The sequence below is a fragment of the Pelobates fuscus genome, chromosome 12 (genome assembly GCF_036172605.1).
Source record: "Pelobates fuscus isolate aPelFus1 chromosome 12, aPelFus1.pri, whole genome shotgun sequence".
Taxonomy (NCBI): Eukaryota; Metazoa; Chordata; class Amphibia; order Anura; family Pelobatidae; genus Pelobates; species Pelobates fuscus.
The window spans coordinates 79,493,004-79,513,237 of NC_086328.1; the positions used below are offsets into that span (position 1 = coordinate 79,493,004).

At 35.9% G+C, this 20,234-nt stretch overlaps 15 non-coding genes across 15 annotated transcripts; all 15 read right to left on the reverse strand.

Moving 5' to 3' along the window:
• Nucleotides 1-291: 291 nt before the first annotated feature.
• TRNAA-CGC (transfer RNA alanine (anticodon CGC)) lies at nt 292-363 on the reverse strand. Its single transcript has one exon. It is a non-coding gene; the product is annotated as a tRNA-Ala (tRNA).
• A 1,064-nt stretch (nt 364-1,427) lies between these two features.
• Nucleotides 1,428-1,499, reverse strand: TRNAA-UGC (transfer RNA alanine (anticodon UGC)). Its single transcript has one exon. It is a non-coding gene; the product is annotated as a tRNA-Ala (tRNA).
• A 1,692-nt stretch (nt 1,500-3,191) lies between these two features.
• On the reverse strand, nt 3,192-3,263 carry TRNAA-UGC (transfer RNA alanine (anticodon UGC)). The gene has a single exon. It is a non-coding gene; the product is annotated as a tRNA-Ala (tRNA).
• Nucleotides 3,264-4,327: 1,064 nt separating this feature from the next.
• On the reverse strand, nt 4,328-4,399 carry TRNAA-UGC (transfer RNA alanine (anticodon UGC)). The gene has a single exon. It is a non-coding gene; the product is annotated as a tRNA-Ala (tRNA).
• Nucleotides 4,400-5,462: 1,063 nt separating this feature from the next.
• TRNAA-UGC (transfer RNA alanine (anticodon UGC)) lies at nt 5,463-5,534 on the reverse strand. Its single transcript has one exon. It is a non-coding gene; the product is annotated as a tRNA-Ala (tRNA).
• A 1,064-nt stretch (nt 5,535-6,598) lies between these two features.
• TRNAA-UGC (transfer RNA alanine (anticodon UGC)) lies at nt 6,599-6,670 on the reverse strand. Its single transcript has one exon. It is a non-coding gene; the product is annotated as a tRNA-Ala (tRNA).
• Nucleotides 6,671-9,498: 2,828 nt separating this feature from the next.
• On the reverse strand, nt 9,499-9,570 carry TRNAA-UGC (transfer RNA alanine (anticodon UGC)). The gene has a single exon. It is a non-coding gene; the product is annotated as a tRNA-Ala (tRNA).
• A 1,051-nt stretch (nt 9,571-10,621) lies between these two features.
• TRNAR-CCU (transfer RNA arginine (anticodon CCU)) lies at nt 10,622-10,693 on the reverse strand. The gene has a single exon. It is a non-coding gene; the product is annotated as a tRNA-Arg (tRNA).
• Nucleotides 10,694-11,758: 1,065 nt separating this feature from the next.
• On the reverse strand, nt 11,759-11,830 carry TRNAA-CGC (transfer RNA alanine (anticodon CGC)). Its single transcript has one exon. It is a non-coding gene; the product is annotated as a tRNA-Ala (tRNA).
• A 1,064-nt stretch (nt 11,831-12,894) lies between these two features.
• TRNAA-UGC (transfer RNA alanine (anticodon UGC)) lies at nt 12,895-12,966 on the reverse strand. Its single transcript has one exon. It is a non-coding gene; the product is annotated as a tRNA-Ala (tRNA).
• A 1,692-nt stretch (nt 12,967-14,658) lies between these two features.
• On the reverse strand, nt 14,659-14,730 carry TRNAA-UGC (transfer RNA alanine (anticodon UGC)). Its single transcript has one exon. It is a non-coding gene; the product is annotated as a tRNA-Ala (tRNA).
• A 1,064-nt stretch (nt 14,731-15,794) lies between these two features.
• TRNAA-UGC (transfer RNA alanine (anticodon UGC)) lies at nt 15,795-15,866 on the reverse strand. The gene has a single exon. It is a non-coding gene; the product is annotated as a tRNA-Ala (tRNA).
• A 1,061-nt stretch (nt 15,867-16,927) lies between these two features.
• Nucleotides 16,928-16,999, reverse strand: TRNAA-UGC (transfer RNA alanine (anticodon UGC)). Its single transcript has one exon. It is a non-coding gene; the product is annotated as a tRNA-Ala (tRNA).
• Nucleotides 17,000-18,059: 1,060 nt separating this feature from the next.
• TRNAA-UGC (transfer RNA alanine (anticodon UGC)) lies at nt 18,060-18,131 on the reverse strand. The gene has a single exon. It is a non-coding gene; the product is annotated as a tRNA-Ala (tRNA).
• Nucleotides 18,132-19,268: 1,137 nt separating this feature from the next.
• Nucleotides 19,269-19,340, reverse strand: TRNAA-UGC (transfer RNA alanine (anticodon UGC)). Its single transcript has one exon. It is a non-coding gene; the product is annotated as a tRNA-Ala (tRNA).
• Between the last annotated feature and the right edge of the window lie 894 nt (nt 19,341-20,234).

Here is a 20,234-nt window from a genome sequence, read left to right on the forward strand (position 1 = left end):
GGAAACCAGACACAGGATTTTTAAGACAAGAGAGGATTTGGAGCTTAAAGATTTTTCTTTGGATTGATACACTAATGTTGACATTGTTGTGTGATAATTACTAAATTGTAAAATTTTGACTTATTTAAAGAAGCTGTGACTAAAGCCGAGTTTGTGAATATTTTGAAAACATCAATTTTTGCCTACATATTTTTCTCGATACAATTCATCTTCTGGTGAATAAATTCTTCATTGGAACTATGTAAACAAAGTCACTCATGCCGACTCTTCTAAATTAAAATTAATTGCACCTGGAAATGCCGGGGATTGAACCCGGGGCCTCATACATGCGAAGCATGCGCTCTACCACTGAGCTACATCCCCATTACATTGCTACAGTTGTACAGAACACGACACACAAATAGAACCTCGGCTAATTCGAAAAAATAACCTTGTCTATTTTTTTTTAATAAAGTTCGTCTGAGGACTGTAGATTGCAAAATAGTTAAAAGCCTCAGATGTATATTAACAGAGGTAATAGTTGGACACATTTAACCACATCCAATGATTGTTTAGGACTCCTAGCCTACGTATGGTAACTTAGTGTCAATTGTTATATCAGATGGCTTAAATGCCCTTCCATTTATGACTTTATTGGTCAAAATATGAAGTTCTTCACTAAGTATATCATCTTCTTATCCAAAAATTATCCTCTTTTACTCGGGGAATGAGGACCTATAATCGATTTACTGACACCTCATGGACACCAGGCACCAGATTTTCTGAGACAGAAGTGAACAGGATCTTAGCAGATGTTTAATTAAGTTTGCTCACTCAACTCTAAATTGTTCAAAATCAAAACCTGAATTGCATTTTCTTTTCGGCTAAACGTTCTAAGCTGTGGAAGGTCCATGTTGGACTCTTTTCTAAAACATCAGCCTTGAAACAATTTTAATAAAGCTTCTGTAGCCAAAGAAATGAAATTCTCATGAGAAGTCACTAAAACTACGAATGTGAGGTCAAGGAAACTTCCCGAAACTCTAGAATTTAAGTAGGATACGCCATATACACTATTAAAAACCCACTTAGAGAAGTTGGCAATGCTATGCTATTTTCTTTGGGAATAAGGAAATCTAATGCAGACTCTGTCCTCAGAAGGAAACCAGACACAGGATTTTTAAGACAAGAGAGGATTTGGAGCTTAAAGATTTTTCTTTGGATTGATACACTAATGTTGACATTGTTGTGTGATAATTACTAAATTGTAAAATTTTGACTTATTTAAAGAAGCTGTGACTAAAGCCGAGTTTGTGAATATTTTGAAAACATCACTTTTTGCCTACATATTTTTCTCGATACAATTCATCTTCTGGTGAATAAATTCTTCATTGGAACTATGTAAACAAAGTCACTCATGCCGACTCTTCTAAATTAAAATTAATTGCACCTGGAGATGCCGGGGATTGAACCCGGGGCCTCATACATGCAAAGCATGCGCTCTACCACTGAGCTACATCCCCATTACATTGCTGCAGCATTACAGAACACGACACACAAATAGAACCTCGGCTCATTCGAAAAAATAGCCTTGTCTATTTTTTTTAATAAAGTTCGTCTGAGGACTGTAGATTGCAAAATAGTTAAAAGCCTCAGATGTATATTAACAGAGGTAATAGTTGGACACATTTAACCACATCCAATGATTGTTTAGGACTCCTAGCCTATGTATGGTAACTTAGTGTCAATTGTTATATCAGATGGCTTAAATGCCCTTCCATTTATGACTTTATTGGTCAAAATATGAAGTTCTTCACTAAGTATATCATCTTCTTATCCAAAAATTATCCTCTTTTACTCGGGGAGTGTGGACCTATAATCGATTTACTGACACCTCATGGACACCAGGCACCAGATTTTCTGAGACAGCAGTGAACAGGATCTTAGCAGATGTTTAATTAAGTTTGCTCACTCAACTCTAAATTGTTCAAAATCAAAACCTGAATTGCATTTTCTTTTCGGCTAAACGTTCCAAGCTGTGGAAGGAGCTATGTTGGACTCTTTTCTAAAACATCAGCCTTGAAACAATTTTAAGAAAGCTTCTGTAGCCAAAGAAATGAAATTCTCATGAGAAGTCACTAAAACTACGAATGTGAGGTCAAGGAAACTTCCCGAAACTCTAGAATTTAAGTAGGATACGCCATATACACTATTAAAAACCCACTTAGAGAAGTTGGCAACGCTATGCTATTTTCTTTGGGAATAAGGAAATCTAATGCAGACTCTGTCCTCAGAAGGAAACCAGACACAGGATTTTTAAGACAAGAGAGGATTTGGAGCTTAAAGATTTTTCTTTGGATTGATACACTAATGTTGACATTGTTGTGTGATAATTACTAAATTGTAAAATTTTGACTTTATTGGTCAAAATATGAAGTTCTTCACTAAGTATATCATCTTCTTATCCAAAAATTATCCTCTTTTACTCGGGGAATGAGGACCTATAATCGATTTACTGACACCTCATGGACACCAGGCACCAGATTTTCTGAGACAGCAGTGAACAGGAACTTAGCAGATGTTTAATTAAGTTTGCTCACTCAACTCTAAATTGTTCAAAATCAAAACCTGAATTGCATTTTCTTTTCGGCTAAACGTTCCAAGCTGTGGAAGGAGCTATGCTGGAATCTTTTCTAAAACATCAGCCTTGAAACAATTTTAATAAAGCTTCTGTAGCCAAAGAAATGAAATTCTCATGAGAAGTCACTAAAACTACGAATGTGAGGTCAAGGAAACTTCCCGAAACTCTAGAATTTAAGTAGGATACGCCATATACACTATTAAAAACCCACTTAGAGAAGTTGGCAACGCTATGCTATTTTCTTTGGGAATAAGGAAATCTAATGCAGACTCTGTCCTCAGAAGGAAACCAGACACAGGATTTTTAAGACAAGAGAGGATTTGGAGCTTAAAGATTTTTCTTTGGATTGATACACTAATGTTGACATTGTTGTGTGATAATTACTAAATTGTAAAATTTTGACTTATTTAAAGAAGCTGTGACTAAAGCCGAGTTTGTGAATATTTTGAAAACATCACTTTTTGCCTACATATTTTTCTCGATACAATTCATCTTCTGGTGAATAAATTCTTCATTGGAACTATGTAAACAAAGTAACTCATGCCGACTCTTCTAAATTAAAATTAATTGCACCTGGAGATGCCGGGGATTGAACCCGAGGCCTCATACATGCAAAGCATGCGCTCTACCACTGAGCTACATCCCCATTACATTGCTGCAGCATTACAGAACACGACACACAAATAGAACCTCGGCTCATTCGAAAAAAATAGCCTTGTCTATTTTTTTTAATAAAGTTCGTCTGAGGACTGTAGATTGCAAAATAGTTAAAAGCCTCAGATGTATATTAACAGAGGTAATAGTTGGACACATTTAACCACATCCAATGATTGTTTAGGACTCCTAGCCTACGTATGGTAACTTAGTGTCAATTGTTATATCAGATGGCTTAAATGCCCTTCCATTTATGACTTTATTGGTCAAAATATGAAGTTCTTCACTAAGTATATCATCTTCTTATCCAAAAATTATCCTCTTTTACTAGGGGAATGAGGACCTATAATCGATTTACTGACACCTCATGGACACCAGGCACCAGATTTTCTGAGACAGCAGTGAACAGGATCTTAGCAGATGTTTAATTAAGTTTGCTCACTCAACTCTAAATTGTTCAAAATCAAAACCTGAATTGCATTTTCTTTTCGGCTAAACGTTCCAAGCTGTGGAAGGTCCATGTTGGACTCTTTTCTAAAACATCAGCCTTGAAACAATTTTAATAAAGCTTCTGTAGCCAAAGAAATGAAATTCTCATGAGAAGTCACTAAAACTACGAATGTGAGGTCAAGGAAACTTCCCGAAACTCTAGAATTTAAGTAGGATACGCCATATACACTATTAAAAACCCACTTAGAGAAGTTGGCAACGCTATGCTATTTTCTTTGGGAATAAGGAAATCTAATGCAGACTCTGTCCTCAGAAGGAAACCAGACACAGGATTTTTAAGACAAGAGAGGATTTGGAGCTTAAAGATTTTTCTTTGGATTGATACACTAATGTTGACATTGTTGTGTGATAATTACTAAATTGTAAAATTTTGACTTATTTAAAGAAGCTGTGACTAAAGCCGAGTTTGTGAATATTTTGAAAACATCACTTTTTGCCTACATATTTTTCTCGATACAATTCATCTTCTGGTGAATAAATTCTTCATTGGAACTATGTAAACAAAGTCACTCATGCCGACTCTTCTAAATTAAAATTAATTGCACCTGGAGATGCCGGGGATTGAACCCAGGGCCTCATACATGCAAAGCATGCGCTCTACCACTGAGCTACATCCCCATTACACTGTTGCAGAATTACAGAACACGACACACAAATAGAACCTCGGCTCATTCGAAAAAATAGCCTTGTCTATTTTTTTTTAATAAAGTTCGTCTGAGGACTGTAGATTGCAAAATAGTTAAAAGCCTCAGATGTATATTAACAGAGGTAATAGTTGGACACATTTAACCACATCCAATGATTGTTTAGGACTCCTAGCCTACGTATGGTAACTTAGTGTCAATTGTTATATTAGATGGCTTAAATGCCCTTCCATTTATGACTTTATTGGTCAAAATATGAAGTTCTTCACTAAGTATATCATCTTCTTATCCAAAAATTATCCTCTTTTACTCGGGGAATGAGGACCTATAATCGATTTACTGACACCTCATGGACACCAGGCACCAGATTTTCTGAGACAGCAGTGAACAGGATCTTAGCAGATGTTTAATTAAGTTTGCTCACTCAACTCTAAATTGTTCAAAATCAAAACCTGAATTGCATTTTCTTTTCGGCTAAACGTTCCAAGCTGTGGAAGGTCCATGTTGGACTCTTTTCTAAAACATCAGCCTTGAAACAATTTTAATAAAGCTTCTGTAGCCAAAGAAATGAAATTCTCATGAGAAGTCACTAAAACTACGAATGTGAGGTCAAGGAAACTTCCCGAAACTCTAGAATTTAAGTAGGATACGCCATATACACTATTAAAAACCCAATTAGAGAAGTTGACAACGCTATGCTATTTTCTTTGGGAATAAGGAAATCTAATGCAGACTCTGTCCTCAGAAGGAAACCAAACACAGGATTTTTAAGACAAGAGAGGATTTGGAGCTTAAAGATTTTTCTTTGGATTGATACACTAATGTCACATTGTTGTGTGATAATTACTAAATTGTAAAATTTTGACTTATTTAAAGAAGCTGTGACTAAAGCCGAGTTTGTGAATATTTTGAAAACATCACTTTTTGCCTACATATTTTTCTCGATACAATTCATCTTCTGGTGAATAAATTCTTCATTGGAACTATGTAAACAAAGTCACTCATGCCGACTCTTCTAAATTAAAATTAATTGCACCTGGAGATGCCGGAGATTGAACCCGGGGCCTCATACATGCAAAGCATGCGCTCTACCACTGAGCTACATCCCCATTACATTGCTGCAGCATTACAGAACACGACACACAAATAGAACCTCGGCTCATTCGAAAAAATAGCCTTGTCTATTTTTTTTAATAAAGTTCGTCTGAGGACTGTAGATTGCAAAATAGTTAAAAGCCTCAGATGTATATTAACAGAGGTAATAGTTGGACACATTTAACCACATCCAATGATTGTTTAGGACTCCTAGCCTACGTATGGTAACTTAGTGTCAATTGTTATATCAGATGGCTTAAATGCCCTTCCATTTATGACTTTATTGGTCAAAATATGAAGTTCTTCACTAAGTATATCATCTTCTTATCCAAAAATTATCCTCTTTTACTCGGGGAATGAGGACCTATAATCGATTTACTGACACCTCATGGACTCCAGGCACCAGATTTTCTGAGACAGCAGTGAACAGGATCTTAGCAGATGTTTAATTAAGTTTGCTCACTCAACTCTAAATTGTTCAAAATCAAAACCTGAATTGCATTTTCTTTTCGGCTAAACGTTCCAAGCTGTGGAAGGAGCTATGTTCTACTCTTTTCTAAAACATCAGCCTTGAAACAATTTTAATAAAGCTTCTGTAGCCAAAGAAATGAAATTCTCATGAGAAGTCACTAAAACTACGAATGTGAGGTCAAGGAAACTTCCCGAAACTCTAGAATTTAAGTAGGATACGCCATATACACTATTAAAAACCCACTTAGAGAAGTTGGCAACGCTATGCTATTTTCTTTGGGAATAAGGAAATCTAATGCAGACTCTGTCCTCAGAAGGAAACCAGACACAGGATTTTTAAGACAAGAGAGGATTTGGAGCTTAAAGATTTTTCTTTGGATTGATACACTAATGTTGACATTGTTGTGTGATAATTACTAAATTGTAAAATTTTGACTTATTTAAAGAAGCTGTGACTAAAGCCGAGTTTGTGAATATTTTGAAAACATCACTTTTTGCCTACATATTTTTCTCGATACAATTCATCTTCTGGTGAATAAATTCTTCATTGGAACTATGTAAACAAAGTCACTCATGCCGACTCTTCTAAATTAAAATTAATTGCACCTGGAGATGCCGGAGATTGAACCCGGGGCCTCATACATGCAAAGCATGCGCTCTACCACTGAGCTACATCCCCATTACATTGCTGCAGCATTACAGAACACGACACACAAATAGAACCTCGGCTCATTCGAAAAAATAGCCTTGTCTATTTTTTTTAATAAAGTTCGTCTGAGGACTGTAGATTGCAAAATAGTTAAAAGCCTCAGATGTATATTAACAGAGGTAATAGTTGGACACATTTAACCACATCCAATGATTGTTTAGGACTCCTAGCCTACGTATGGTAACTTAGTGTCAATTGTTATATCAGATGGCTTAAATGCCCTTCCATTTATGACTTTATTGGTCAAAATATGAAGTTCTTCACTAAGTATATCATCTTCTTATCCAAAAATTATCCTCTTTTACTCGGGGAATGAGGACCTATAATCGATTTACTGACACCTCATGGACTCCAGGCACCAGATTTTCTGAGACAGCAGTGAACAGGATCTTAGCAGATGTTTAATTAAGTTTGCTCACTCAACTCTAAATTGTTCAAAATCAAAACCTGAATTGCATTTTCTTTTCGGCTAAACGTTCCAAGCTGTGGAAGGAGCTATGTTCTACTCTTTTCTAAAACATCAGCCTTGAAACAATTTTAATAAAGCTTCTGTAGCCAAAGAAATGAAATTCTCATGAGAAGTCACTAAAACTACGAATGTGAGGTCAAGGAAACTTCCCGAAACTCTAGAATTTAAGTAGGATACGCCATATACACTATTAAAAACCCACTTAGAGAAGTTGGCAACGCTATGCTATTTTCTTTGGGAATAAGGAAATCTAATGCAGACTCTGTCCTCAGAAGGAAACCAGACACAGGATTTTTAAGACAAGAGAGGATTTGGAGCTTAAAGATTTTTCTTTGGATTGATACACTAATGTTGACATTGTTGTGTGATAATTACTAAATTGTAAAATTTTGACTTATTTAAAGAAGCTGTGACTAAAGCCGAGTTTGTGAATATTTTGAAAACATCACTTTTTGCCTACATATTTTTCTCGATACAATTCATCTTCTGGTGAATAAATTCTTCATTGGAACTATGTAAACAAAGTCACTCATGCCGACTCTTCTAAATTAAAATTAATTGCACCTGGAGATGCCGGGGATTGAACCTTGGGCCTCATACATGCAAAGCATGCGCTCTACCACTGAGCTACATCCCCATTACATTGCTGCAGCATTACAGAACACGACACACAAATAGAACCTCGGCTCATTCGAAAAAATAGCCTTGTCTATTTTTTTTTAATAAAGTTCGTCTGAGGACTGTAGATTGCAAAATAGTTAAAAGCCTCAGATGTATATTAACAGAGGTAATAGTTGGACACATTTAACCACATCCAATGATTGTTTAGGACTCCTAGCCTACGTATGGTAACTTAGTGTCAATTGTTATATCAGATGGCTTAAATGCCCTTCCATTTATGACTTTATTGGTCAAAATATGAAGTTCTTCACTAAGTATATCATCTTCTTATCCAAAAATTATCCTCTTTTACTCGGGGAGTGAGGACCTATAATCGATTTACTGACACCTCATGGACACCAGGCACCAGATTTTCTGAGACAGCAGTGAACAGGATCTTAGCAGATGTTTAATTAAGTTTGCTCTTCAACTCTAAATTGTTCAAAATCAAAACCTGAATTGCATTTTCTTTTCGGCTAAACGTTCCAAGCTGTGGAAGGAGCTATGTTGGACTCTTTTCTAAAACATCAGCCTTGAAACAATTTTAATAAAGCTTCTGTAGCCAAAGAAATTAAATTCTCATGAGAAGTCACTAAAACTACGAATGTGAGGTCAAGGAAACTTCCCGAAACTCTAGAATTTAAGTAGGATACGCCATATACACTATTAAAACCCCACTTAGAGAAGTTGGCAACGCTATGCTATTTTCTTTGGGAATAAGGAAATCTAATGCAGACTCTGTCCTCAGAAGGAAACCAGACACAGGATTTTTAAGACAAGAGAGGATTTGGAGCTTAAAGATTTTTCTTTGGATTGATACACTAATGTTGACATTGTTGTGTGATAATTACTAAATTGTAAAATTTTGACTTTATTGGTCAAAATATGAAGTTCTTCACTAAGTATATCATCTTCTTATCCAAAAATTATCCTCTTTTACTCGGGGAATGAGGACCTATAATCGATTTACTGACACCTCATGGACACCAGGCACCAGATTTTCTGAGACAGCAGTGAACAGGAACTTAGCAGATGTTTAATTAAGTTTGCTCACTCAACTCTAAATTGTTCAAAATCAAAACCTGAATTGCATTTTCTTTTCGGCTAAACGTTCCAAGCTGTGGAAGGAGCTATGCTGGACTCTTTTCTAAAACATCAGCCTTGAAACAATTTTAATAAAGCTTCTGTAGCCAAAGAAATGAAATTCTCATGAGAAGTCACTAAAACTACGAATGTGAGGTCAAGGAAACTTCCCGAAACTCTAGAATTTAAGTAGGATACGCCATATACACTATTAAAAACCCACTTAGAGAAGTTGGCAACGCTATGCTATTTTCTTTGGGAATAAGGAAATCTAATGCAGACTCTGTCCTCAGAAGGAAACCAGACACAGGATTTTTAAGACAAGAGAGGATTTGGAGCTTAAAGATTTTTCTTTGGATTGATACACTAATGTTGACATTGTTGTGTGATAATTACTAAATTGTAAAATTTTGACTTATTTAAAGAAGCTGTGACTAAAGCCGAGTTTGTGAATATTTTGAAAACATCACTTTTTGCCTACATATTTTTCTCGATACAATTCATCTTCTGGTGAATAAATTCTTCATTGGAACTATGTAAACAAAGTCACTCATGACGACTCTTCTAAATTAAAATTAACTGCACCTGGAGATGACGGGGATTGAACCCGGGGCCTCATACATGCAAAGCATGCGCTCTACCACTGAGCTACATCCCCATTACACTGTTGGCGCATAACAGAAAACGACACACAAATAGAACCTCGGCTCATTCAAAAAATTGCCTTGTCTATTTTTTTTAATAAAGTTCGTCTGAGGACTGTAGATTGCAAAATAGTTAAAAGCCTCAGATGTATATTAACAGAGGTAATAGTTGGACACATTTAACCACATCCAATGATTGTTTAGGACTCCTAGCCTACGTATGGTAACTTAGTGTCAATTGTTATATCAGATGGCTTAAATGCCCTTCCATTTATGACTTTATTGGTCAAAATATGAAGTTCTTCACTAAGTATATCATCTTCTTATCCAAAAATTATCCTCTTTTACTCGGGGAATGAGGACCTATAATCGATTTACTGACACCTCATGGACACCAGGCACCAGATTTTCTGAGACAGCAGTGAACAGGATCTTAGCAGATGTTTAATTAAGTTTGCTCACTCAACTCTAAATTGTTCAAAATCAAAACCTGAATTGCATTTTCTTTTCGGCTAAACGTTCCAAGCTGTGGAAGGAGCTATGTTGGACTCTTTTCTAAAACATCAGCCTTGAAACTATTTTAATAAAGCTTCTGTAGCCAAAGAAATGAAATTCTCATGAGAAGTCACTAAAACTACGAATGTGAGGTCAAGGAAACTTCCCGAAACTCTAGAATTTAAGTAGGATACGCCATATACACTATTAAAAACCCACTTAGAGAAGTTGGCAACGCTATGCTATTTTCTTTGGGAATAAGGAAATCTAATGCAGACTCTGTCCTCAGAAGGAAACCAGACACAGGATTTTTAAGACAAGAGAGGATTTGGAGCTTAAAGATTTTTCTTTGGATTGATACACTAATGTTGACATTGTTGTGTGATAATTACTAAATTGTAAAATTTTGACTTATTTAAAGAAGCTGAGTTTGTGAATATTTTGAAAACATCACTTTTTGCCTACATATTTTTCTCGATACAATTCATCTTCTGGTGAATAAATTCTTCATTGGAACTATGTAAACAAAGTCACTCATGCCGACTCTTCTAAATTAAAATTAATTGCACCTGGAGATGCCGGGGATTGAACCCGTGGCCTCATACATAGGAAGCATGCGCTCTACCACTGAGCTACATCCCCATTACATTGCTACAGTTGTACAGAACACGACACACAAATAGAACCTCGGCTAATTCGAAAAAATAACCTTGTCTATTTTTTTTTAATAAAGTTCGTCTGAGGACTGTAGATTGCAAAATAGTTAAAAGCCTCAGATGTATATTAACAGAGGTAATAGTTGGACACATTTAACCACATCCAATGATTGTTTAGGACTCCTAGCCTACGTATGGTAACTTAGTGTCAATTGTTATATCAGATGGCTTAAATGCCCTTCCATTTATGACTTTATTGGTCAAAATATGAAGTTCTTCACTAAGTATATCATCTTCTTATCCAAAAATTATCCTCTTTTACTCGGGGAATGAGGACCTATAATCGATTTACTGACACCTCATGGACACCAGGCACCAGATTTTCTGAGACAGAAGTGAACAGGATCTTAGCAGATGTTTAATTAAGTTTGCTCACTCAACTCTAAATTGTTCAAAATCAAAACCTGAATTGCATTTTCTTTTCGGCTAAACGTTCCAAGCTGTGGAAGGAGCTATGTTGGACTCTTTTCTAAAACATCAGCCTTGAAACAATTTTAATAAAGCTTCTGTAGCCAAAGAAATGAAATTCTCATGAGAAGTCACTAAAACTACGAATGTGAGGTCAAGGAAACTTCCCGAAACTCTAGAATTTAAGTAGGATACGCCATATACACTATTAAAAACCCACTTAGAGAAGTTGGCAACGCTATGCTATTTTCTTTGGGAATAAGGAAATCTAATGCAGACTCTGTCCTCAGGAGGAAACCAGACACAGGATTTTTAAGACAAGAGAGGATTTGGAGCTTAAAGATTTTTCTTTGGATTGATACACTAATGTTGACATTGTTGTGTGATAATTACTAAATTGTAAAATTTTGACTTATTTAAAGAAGCTGTGACTAAAGCCGAGTTTGTGAATATTTTGAAAACATCAATTTTTGCCTACATATTTTTCTCGATACAATTCATCTTCTGGTGAATAAATTCTTCATTGGAACTATGTAAACAAAGTCACTCATGCCGACTCTTCTAAATTAAAATTAATTGCACCTGGAAATGCCGGGGATTGAACCCGGGGCCTCATACATGCGAAGCATGCGCTCTACCACTGAGCTACATCCCCATTACATTGCTACAGTTGTACAGAACACGACACACAAATAGAACCTCGGCTAATTCGAAAAAATAACCTTGTCTATTTTTTTTTAATAAAGTTCGTCTGAGGACTGTAGATTGCAAAATAGTTAAAAGCCTCAGATGTATATTAACAGAGGTAATAGTTGGACACATTTAACCACATCCAATGATTGTTTAGGACTCCTAGCCTACGTATGGTAACTTAGTGTCAATTGTTATATCAGATGGCTTAAATGCCCTTCCATTTATGACTTTATTGGTCAAAATATGAAGTTCTTCACTAAGTATATCATCTTCTTATCCAAAAATTATCCTCTTTTACTCGGGGAATGAGGACCTATAATCGATTTACTGACACCTCATGGACACCAGGCACCAGATTTTCTGAGACAGAAGTGAACAGGATCTTAGCAGATGTTTAATTAAGTTTGCTCACTCAACTCTAAATTGTTCAAAATCAAAACCTGAATTGCATTTTCTTTTCGGCTAAACGTTCTAAGCTGTGGAAGGTCCATGTTGGACTCTTTTCTAAAACATCAGCCTTGAAACAATTTTAATAAAGCTTCTGTAGCCAAAGAAATGAAATTCTCATGAGAAGTCACTAAAACTACGAATGTGAGGTCAAGGAAACTTCCCGAAACTCTAGAATTTAAGTAGGATACGCCATATACACTATTAAAAACCCACTTAGAGAAGTTGGCAATGCTATGCTATTTTCTTTGGGAATAAGGAAATCTAATGCAGACTCTGTCCTCAGAAGGAAACCAGACACAGGATTTTTAAGACAAGAGAGGATTTGGAGCTTAAAGATTTTTCTTTGGATTGATACACTAATGTTGACATTGTTGTGTGATAATTACTAAATTGTAAAATTTTGACTTATTTAAAGAAGCTGTGACTAAAGCCGAGTTTGTGAATATTTTGAAAACATCACTTTTTGCCTACATATTTTTCTCGATACAATTCATCTTCTGGTGAATAAATTCTTCATTGGAACTATGTAAACAAAGTCACTCATGCCGACTCTTCTAAATTAAAATTAATTGCACCTGGAGATGCCGGGGATTGAACCCGGGGCCTCATACATGCAAAGCATGCGCTCTACCACTGAGCTACATCCCCATTACATTGCTGCAGCATTACAGAACACGACACACAAATAGAACCTCGGCTCATTCGAAAAAATAGCCTTGTCTATTTTTTTTAATAAAGTTCGTCTGAGGACTGTAGATTGCAAAATAGTTAAAAGCCTCAGATGTATATTAACAGAGGTAATAGTTGGACACATTTAACCACATCCAATGATTGTTTAGGACTCCTAGCCTATGTATGGTAACTTAGTGTCAATTGTTATATCAGATGGCTTAAATGCCCTTCCATTTATGACTTTATTGGTCAAAATATGAAGTTCTTCACTAAGTATATCATCTTCTTATCCAAAAATTATCCTCTTTTACTCGGGGAGTGTGGACCTATAATCGATTTACTGACACCTCATGGACACCAGGCACCAGATTTTCTGAGACAGCAGTGAACAGGATCTTAGCAGATGTTTAATTAAGTTTGCTCACTCAACTCTAAATTGTTCAAAATCAAAACCTGAATTGCATTTTCTTTTCGGCTAAACGTTCCAAGCTGTGGAAGGAGCTATGTTGGACTCTTTTCTAAAACATCAGCCTTGAAACAATTTTAAGAAAGCTTCTGTAGCCAAAGAAATGAAATTCTCATGAGAAGTCACTAAAACTACGAATGTGAGGTCAAGGAAACTTCCCGAAACTCTAGAATTTAAGTAGGATACGCCATATACACTATTAAAAACCCACTTAGAGAAGTTGGCAACGCTATGCTATTTTCTTTGGGAATAAGGAAATCTAATGCAGACTCTGTCCTCAGAAGGAAACCAGACACAGGATTTTTAAGACAAGAGAGGATTTGGAGCTTAAAGATTTTTCTTTGGATTGATACACTAATGTTGACATTGTTGTGTGATAATTACTAAATTGTAAAATTTTGACTTTATTGGTCAAAATATGAAGTTCTTCACTAAGTATATCATCTTCTTATCCAAAAATTATCCTCTTTTACTCGGGGAATGAGGACCTATAATCGATTTACTGACACCTCATGGACACCAGGCACCAGATTTTCTGAGACAGCAGTGAACAGGAACTTAGCAGATGTTTAATTAAGTTTGCTCACTCAACTCTAAATTGTTCAAAATCAAAACCTGAATTGCATTTTCTTTTCGGCTAAACGTTCCAAGCTGTGGAAGGAGCTATGCTGGAATCTTTTCTAAAACATCAGCCTTGAAACAATTTTAATAAAGCTTCTGTAGCCAAAGAAATGAAATTCTCATGAGAAGTCACTAAAACTACGAATGTGAGGTCAAGGAAACTTCCCGAAACTCTAGAATTTAAGTAGGATACGCCATATACACTATTAAAAACCCACTTAGAGAAGTTGGCAACGCTATGCTATTTTCTTTGGGAATAAGGAAATCTAATGCAGACTCTGTCCTCAGAAGGAAACCAGACACAGGATTTTTAAGACAAGAGAGGATTTGGAGCTTAAAGATTTTTCTTTGGATTGATACACTAATGTTGACATTGTTGTGTGATAATTACTAAATTGTAAAATTTTGACTTATTTAAAGAAGCTGTGACTAAAGCCGAGTTTGTGAATATTTTGAAAACATCACTTTTTGCCTACATATTTTTCTCAATACAATTCATCTTCTGGTGAATAAATTCTTCATTGGAACTATGTAAACAAAGTCACTCATGCCGACTCTTCTAAATTAAAATTAATTGCACCTGGAGATGCCGGGGATTGAACCCGGGGCCTCATACATGCAAAGCATGCGCTCTACCACTGAGCTACATCCCCATCACACTGTTGCAGCATTACAGAAAACGACACACAAATAGAACCTCGGCTCATTCGAAAAAATAGCCTTGTCTATTTTTTTTAATAAAGTTCGTCTGAGGACTGTAGATTGCAAAATAGTTAAAAGCCTCAGATGTATATTAACAGAGGTAATAGTTGGACACATTTAACCACATCCAATGATTGTTTAGGACTCCTAGCCTACGTATGGTAACTTAGTGTCAATTGTTATATCAGATGGCTTAAATGCCCTTCCATTTATGACTTTATTGGTCAAAATATGAAGTTCTTCACTAAGTATATCATCTTCTTATCCAAAAATTATCCTCTTTTACTCGGGGAATGAGGACCTATAATCGATTTACTGACACCTCATGGACACCAGGCACCAGATTTTCTGAGACAGCAGTGAACAGGATCTTAGCAGATGTTTAATTAAGTTTGCTCACTCAATTCTAAATTGTTCAAAATCAAAACCTGAATTGCATTTTCTTTTCGGCTAAACGTTCCAAGCTGTGGAAGGAGCTATGTTGGACTCTTTTCTAAAACATCAGCCTTGAAACAATTTTAATAAAGCTTCTGTAGCCAAAGAAATGAAATTCTCATGAGAAGTCACTAAAACTACAAATGTGAGGTCAAGGAAACTTCCCGAAACTCTAGAATTTAAGTAGGATACGCCATATACACTATTAAAAACCCACTTAGAGAAGTTGGCAACGCTATGCTATTTTCTTTGGGAATAAGGAAATCTAATGCAGACTCTGTCCTCAGAAGGAAACCAGACACAGGATTTTTAAGACAAGAGAGGATTTGGAGCTTAAAGATTTTTCTTTGGATTGATACACTAATGTTGACATTGTTGTGTGATAATTACTAAATTGTAAAATTTTGACTTATTTAAAGAAGCTGTGACTAAAGCCGAGTTTGTGAATATTTTGAAAACATCACTTTTTGCCTACATATTTTTCTCGATACAATTCATCTTCTGGTGAATAAATTCTTCATTGGAACTATGTAAACAAAGTCACTCATGCCGACTCTTCTAAATTAAAATTAATTGCACCTGGAGATGCCGGGGATTGAACCCGGGGCCTCATACATGCAAAGCATGCGCTCTTCCACTGAGCTACATCCCCATTACATTGCTGCAGCATTACAGAACACGACACACAAATAGAACCTCGGCTCATTTGAAAAAATAGCCTTGTCTATTTTTTTTAATAAAGTTCGTCTGAGGACTGTAGATTGCAAAATAGTTAAAAGCCTCAGATGTATATTAACAGAGGTAATAGTTGGACACATTTAACCACATCCAATGATTGTTTAGGACTCCTAGCCTACGTATGGTAACTTAGTGTCAATTGTTATATCAGATGGCTTAAATGCCCTTCCATTTATGACTTTATTGGTCAAAATATGAAGTTCTTCACTAAGTATATCTTCTTATCCAAAAATTATCCTCTTTTACTCGGGGAATGAGGACCTATAATCGATTTACTGACACCTCATGGACACCAGGCACCAGATTTTCTGAGACAGCAGTGAACAGGATCTTAGCAGATGTTTAATTAAGTTTGCTCACTCAATTCTAAATTGTTCAAAATCAAAACCTGAATTGCATTTTCTTTTCGGCTAAACGTTCCAAGCTGTGGAAGGAGCTATGTTGGACTCTTTTCTAAAACATCAGCCTTGAAACAATTTTAATAAAGCTTCTGTAGCCAAAGAAATGAAATTCTCATGAGAAGTCACTAAAACTACAAATGTGAGGTCAAGGAAACTTCCCGAAACTCTAGAATTTAAGTAGGATACGCCATATACACTATTAAAAACCCACTTAGAGAAGTTGGCAACGCTATGCTATTTTCTTTGGGAATAAGGAAATCTAATGCAGACTCTGTCCTCAGAAGGAAACCAGACACAGGATTTTTAAGACAAGAGAGGATTTGGAGCTTAAAGATTTTTCTTTGGATTGATACACTAATGTTGACATTGTTGTGTGATAATTACTAAATTGTAAAATTTTGACTTATTTAAAGAAGCTGTGACTAAAGCCGAGTTTGTGAATATTTTGAAAACATCACTTTTTGCCTACATATTTTTCTCGATACAATTCATCTTCTGGTGAATAAATTCTTCATTGGAACTATGTAAACAAAGTCACTCATGCCGACTCTTCTAAATTAAAATTAATTGCACCTGGAGATGCCGGGGATTGAACCCGGGGCCTCATACATGCAAAGCATGCGCTCTTCCACTGAGCTACATCCCCATTACATTGCTGCAGCATTACAGAACACGACACACAAATAGAACCTCGGCTCATTTGAAAAAATAGCCTTGTCTATTTTTTTTAATAAAGTTCGTCTGAGTACTGTAGATTGCAAAATAGTTAAAAGCCTCAGATGTATATTAACAGAGGTAATAGTTGGACACATTTAACCACATCCAATGATTGTTTAGGACTCCTAGCCTACGTATGGTAACTTAGTGTCAATTGTTATATCAGATGGCTTAAATGCCCTTCCATTTATGACTTTATTGGTCAAAATATGAAGTTCTTCACTAAGTATATCTTCTTATCCAAAAATTATCCTCTTTTACTCGGGGAATGAGGACCTATAATCGATTTACTGACACCTCATGGACACCAGGCACCAGATTTTCTGAGACAGCAGTGAACAGGATCTTAGCAGATGTTTAATTAAGTTTGCTCACTCAACTCTAAATTGTTCAAAATCAAAACCTGAATTGCATTTTCTTTTCGGCTAAACGTTCTAAGCTGTGGAAGGTCCATGTTGGACTCTTTTCTAAAACATCAGCCTTGAAACAATTTTAATAAAGCTTCTGTAGCCAAAGAAATGAAATTCTCATGAGAAGTCACTAAAACTACGAATGTGAGGTCAAGGAAACTTCCCGAAACTCTAGAATTTAAGTAGGATACGCCATATACACTATTAAAAACCCACTTAGAGAAGTTGGCAACGCTATGCTATTTTCTTTGGGAATAAGGAAATCTAATGCAGACTCTGTCCTCAGAAGGAAACCAGACACAGGATTTTTAAGACAAGAGAGGATTTGGAGCTTAAAGATTTTTCTTTGGATTGATACACTAATGTTGACATTGTTGTGTGATAATTACTAAATTGTAAAATTTTGACTTATTTAAAGAAGCTGTGACTAAAGCCGAGTTTGTGAATATTTTGAAAACATCACTTTTTGCCTACATATTTTTCTCGATACAATTCATCTTCTGGTGAATAAATTCTTCATTGGAACTATGTAAACAAAGTCACTCATGCCGACTCTTCTAAATTAAAATTAATTGCACCTGGAGATGCCGGGGATTGAACCCGGGGCCTCATACATGCAAAGCATGCGCTCTACCACTGAGCTACATCCCCATCACACTGTTGCAGCATTACAGAAAACGACACACAAATAGAACCTCGGCTCATTCGAAAAAATAGCCTTGTCTATTTTTTTTTAATAAAGTTCGTCTGAGGACTGTAGATTGCAAAATAGTTAAAAGCCTCAGATGTATATTAACAGAGGTAATAGTTGGACACATTTAACCACATCCAATGATTGTTTAGGACTCCTAGCCTACGTATGGTAACTTAGTGTCAATTGTTATATCAGATGGCTTAAATGCCCTTCCATTTATGACTTTATTGGTCAAAATATGAAGTTCTTCACTAAGTATATCTTCTTATCCAAAAATTATCCTCTTTTACTCGGGGAATGAGGACCTATAATCGATTTACTGACACCTCATGGACACCAGGCACCAGATTTTCTGAGACAGCAGTGAACAGGATCTTAGCAGATGTTTAATTAAGTTTGCTCACTCAACTCTAAATTGTTCAAAATCAAAACCTGAATTGCATTTTCTTTTCGGCTAAACGTTCTAAGCTGTGGAAGGTCCATGTTGGACTCTTTTCTAAAACATCAGCCTTGAAACAATTTTAATAAAGCTTCTGTAGCCAAAGAAATGAAATTCTCATGAGAAGTCACTAAAACTACGAATGTGAGGTCAAGGAAACTTCCCGAAACTCTAGAATTTAAGTAGGATACGCCATATACACTATTAAAAACCCACTTAGAGAAGTTGGCAACGCTATGCTATTTTCTTTGGGAATAAGGAAATCTAATGCAGACTCTGTCCTCAGAAGGAAACCAGACACAGGATTTTTAAGACAAGAGAGGATTTGGAGCTTAAAGATTTTTCTTTGGATTGATACACTAATGTTGACATTGTTGTGTGATAATTACTAAATTGTAAAATTTTGACTTATTTAACCCCTTAAGGACCAAACTTCTGAAATAAAAGTGAATCACGACATGTCACACACGTCATGTGTCCTTAAGGGGTTAAAGAAGCTGTGACTAAAGCCGAGTTTGTGAATATTTTGAAAACATCACTTTTTGCCTACATATTTTTCTCAATACAATTCATCTTCTGGTGAATAAATTCTTCATTGGAACTATGTAAACAAAGTCACTCATGCCGACTCTTCTAAATTAAAATTAATTGCACCTGGAGATGCCGGGGATTGAACCCGGGGCCTCATACATGCAAAGCATGCGCTCTACCACTGAGCTACATCCCCATCACACTGTTGCAGCATTACAGAAAACGACACACAAATAGAACCTCGGCTCATTCGAAAAAATAGCCTTGTCTATTTTTTTTAATAAAGTTCGTCTGAGGACTGTAGATTGCAAAATAGTTAAAAGCCTCAGATGTATATTAACAGAGGTAATAGTTGGACACATTTAACCACATCCAATGATTGTTTAGGACTCCTAGCCTACGTATGGTAACTTAGTGTCAATTGTTATATCAGATGGCTTAAATGCCCTTCCATTTATGACTTTATTGGTCAAAATATGAAGTTCTTCACTAAGTATATCATCTTCTTATCCAAAAATTATCCTCTTTTACTCGGGGAATGAGGACCTATAATCGATTTACTGACACCTCATGGACACCAGGCACCAGATTTTCTGAGACAGCAGTGAACAGGATCTTAGCAGATGTTTAATTAAGTTTGCTCACTCAATTCTAAATTGTTCAAAATCAAAACCTGAATTGCATTTTCTTTTCGGCTAAACGTTCCAAGCTGTGGAAGGAGCTATGTTGGACTCTTTTCTAAAACATCAGCCTTGAAACAATTTTAATAAAGCTTCTGTAGCCAAAGAAATGAAATTCTCATGAGAAGTCACTAAAACTACAAATGTGAGGTCAAGGAAACTTCCCGAAACTCTAGAATTTAAGTAGGATACGCCATATACACTATTAAAAACCCACTTAGAGAAGTTGGCAACGCTATGCTATTTTCTTTGGGAATAAGGAAATCTAATGCAGACTCTGTCCTCAGAAGGAAACCAGACACAGGATTTTTAAGACAAGAGAGGATTTGGAGCTTAAAGATTTTTCTTTGGATTGATACACTAATGTTGACATTGTTGTGTGATAATTACTAAATTGTAAAATTTTGACT